Consider the following 3,611-nt stretch of genomic DNA (forward strand, 5'->3'; position numbering starts at 1 on the left):
GAAAGGGCATGAACTTACACCGAAATCTTGATCTTTTTCTGTGATTCTTAGAGCTCAAAATTGTTGTAAAGGCTAAAAGTTCTTCTCCTTCTTTTCTTCCAAGTTCTAAGTTGTAAAGATAGGAGAGAAAATTCTGTAAGGGTTATCTCCTAAGCCTGTCAAAAGGAGTGAAACTGTAAAAGGGTGGTTGGCCTTCGCCTATTGAAGGAAGGCCTCTAGTTGACGTCGGTGACCTCGTCGGTGGAGGAAGCCAAAAGTGGAGTAGGTCAAGATTGACCGAACCACTCTAAATCTCGGTTTGCATTTACTTTGAGCATCTTATCTTTACTACAAACCTCCTCAATAGCTTACTGCCTTCTGTGTTTTTACGAACATGTTTGAAAGTTCAGTGCTTTCCGAATCGGGGTTTAAGACGCAAATCAGTTTTATCGTACGAACGTCGTATTTCAGTTTGCGCTTATATTCTGATTTCCATCATAATTGTAAACTGCGTTCATATCTTTGCTGTATCTCTCCTAGTCAAAAGTTGAAGTGATTTACGAATCTGCTTTCTTACCAAAATCACTTCTATCGAACAAACGCAGTTTTCGATTTTAATCGCAGAAGGTTTTTCCACGGCACTAATTCATCCCCCCCCTCTTAGTGCTCTTGATCCTAACATTAAAGAGGTGAAGTGGCCGGCTAGGGTTAGGAGGTTATTTCTTAGAGAAGAATAAGGAGTTGTAAAAGAATAGGAGTCTTGAGTAGGAGTCCTATTAGGAGTTGGTTAGAAGTAGGAGTCTTGAGTAGGAGTCCTATTAGGAGTTGGTTAGAAGTAGGAGTCTTGAGTAGGAGTCCTATTAGGAGTTGGTTAGAAGTAGGAGTCTTAAGTAAGAGTCCTATTAGGAGTTAGGGTTTAGAAGCCCTATAAATAGTCATGTATTCCACCTCTTTTCATAAGTAATAGATGAATCTTTTCTGTAGCCTTTGAGCAGCAACTTGGAGGGAGGAACCCCTACAGAGTTCCAAGGAGGTCGATCCTCTAAAGAGATCAACCCCAAGTTTAGAATCTACAAGGGTTCTAACACCTGGTATTAGAGCACCGTTCTTGGCATCTCGCTGCCCTTCCACAGCCATCCATCAACCCTCCACAACCGCCCAAAGCAATTCCCACAATTGCTTAAGAGATCGTTGCCAAATTCCACCGTCATCTCCACCACCACGGATCATCCTTTGATCTCCCCATGAATTGCAATAGGTTCTGGTTTTCGACCTTACTGCTCCTGCAATTTAGTTATCCTTATTTGAAACTCCCAAAAAAATTATTCCTATATTGCTGCATAAACTTTTCATCATAAAGTTTTCATCTCTATGACGAAAGATACATTGTAGAATTCCAACCGTATAGCACCGTCTGTTTGATCTTGCTACTATGTTTTTTCTATCCAAATCTCTACAAAATTTTTATGACATCTTTGACACTTCCTAACAGCAGATTTCCCTTTGGTTTTGTCAAAAAATTCTCAATATAACTCATTGATATTTTATGTCTAATCTGCTATACTTGAAAATCTACACTGTAAAATTTCAGTCGCATAGCACTATTTGTTTGATCTTGATACTATATTTTTTCTATCCAAATCATTACGAAATTTTTATGATAGATTTAAAACTTCCTAATAGTGGATTTCCCTTTGGTTTCATCAAAAAATTCTCAATATAAACTACTGATCTTTTACGTCCAATCTGCTATACTTAAAAATCTATGCTGCAGAAAATTTCAGCCGCATATTGTTGCCTTAACTCAACTATTTGCAATATTTTTTGAATGAAATTTCTTATACACTTCATAGATCATCTTGGCTTCCATCTAAGATTGATCTATTGAGGAATTCATCTATAAAAATAATTTTGTGTTGTTGTAAATTTTCATCGTAAACCACTGAAATTTTTTGACGAGAATTCTACTATCGCAACTTGCACCAATTTCCTTACTGTTATACTGCCGAAATTTTCTTGATTAAATTAGGCATGCTTACTGTCATATAAACTGTGATTTTGCTATCAATTTCCTCCTCAATTCTCTCATGTTTTTGGTGGAAATTACATCGAGAAACCGCTGTTTCTTCGATGACAATTCTGCTCTTATAAGACAGCATATACTTGCTGCAATTTCCACTGATTTCTATCAAACTTTTGCTACCATATACCACAGATCCAAAACTTTCATCTACAGCCCTAAAACTCCACCAAACCACACCCTCAAACTGCACCCAAAATAGCCACAACAAGCCTAAACCGTAGCCTACATCCACCGATCCACCAACCATTTCGACCATCACTTCTCTCAACCTATACATGCCTTTAACATAACAACAAAAGAGAGATCTTAACATCATAGATTTTGGAGGCATATACTATGGCATCTAAGGAGGCAATTAATGCTAAATTCGAAGCCTTGGAGGCACGAATGGAGGATAAGATTCGGACGCTCTTTACTAAACTCAGATTGAGCCGACCACTAAGCCTGAAAAAATCATATCAAGGAGAGAGCTTTGCCCAATCGCATCAGGCCCGAAGAGATGAGTTCTAAGGGAGGGGTGGCTCTATGACTGACCCCAGCTATCCATGCATGAGGGTAAATTTTCCTAGATGGGAAGAAGGAGACCCGATTGGTTGGATCTCGCGCGCGGAGCGATATTTTCGGTACCACAAAACCGCGGACGCATCTATGGTGAAAATTGTAGCTATACATTTTAAAGGGGATGCCATACAGTGGTTTGACTAGTTTGAACACACTTATGGAGTCCTTTCATGGTGACAATTCAAAGAAGGACTATTGATCCGCTTCAGACTAACCGATTACGAGAATATTGACGGATAACTAGCAAAGATCCGATAAACCTCCACCATTCAGGAGTACCAAACCAGGTTTGAAAGGTTATCTAATAAAACTCATGATTGGTCTCAAAAATAGCTATTGAGGACCTTCATTGAGGGCTTGAAGCTGGAGATCCGAGGAGAAGTTAAAGCGCGACAATCGTATACGCTTATGGCAGCCATCTCTTTCGCACGACATTAAGAGGAGCAATTGAACCATGAAGCTCGGAGGACTAGGGTCGCTCGTCAACCAGTAATATTGAAGCTCTCAGCCCCCCCTACTATCGACCAAGTCCCTACACCAAAGAGGTTAATAAGAGAAGAGCTTCGGGAGCGATATGCGAAGGGGTTATGTTGGCATTGCGACGAGCCATGGAGCCGTGAGCATCGCTATAGTAAAGGGAGACTTCTTATGATTCAACCAGTAGAAGAAGAGGTCATTGAACATCCAGAAGAGAGCCTTAAATATAAAGAAGAAGATGCAGAAGAAGAGCCACAACCGACCGAAGTTATGGTACATGCACTAGCCGGTTACTCAAACCCGCAAACGATGAAAGTTGGAGGCCTACTCAAACAACAACCGATCACTATTCTCATCGACACGGGCAATACTAATAACTTCTTAAACAGTATGGTTGCTATCCAGATGAACTTACCTATTGAGAATTGCAGCAGGTTTGTCGTTAAGGTTGCCAACGGACGGATTTTGACATGTGATTGTAGGTGCCCGTAGGTGAAACTGTTGCTGCAGG

This window comes from Musa acuminata, chromosome BXJ1-2 (assembly GCF_036884655.1).
Source record: "Musa acuminata AAA Group cultivar baxijiao chromosome BXJ1-2, Cavendish_Baxijiao_AAA, whole genome shotgun sequence".
Classification (NCBI taxonomy): Eukaryota; Viridiplantae; Streptophyta; class Magnoliopsida; order Zingiberales; family Musaceae; genus Musa; species Musa acuminata.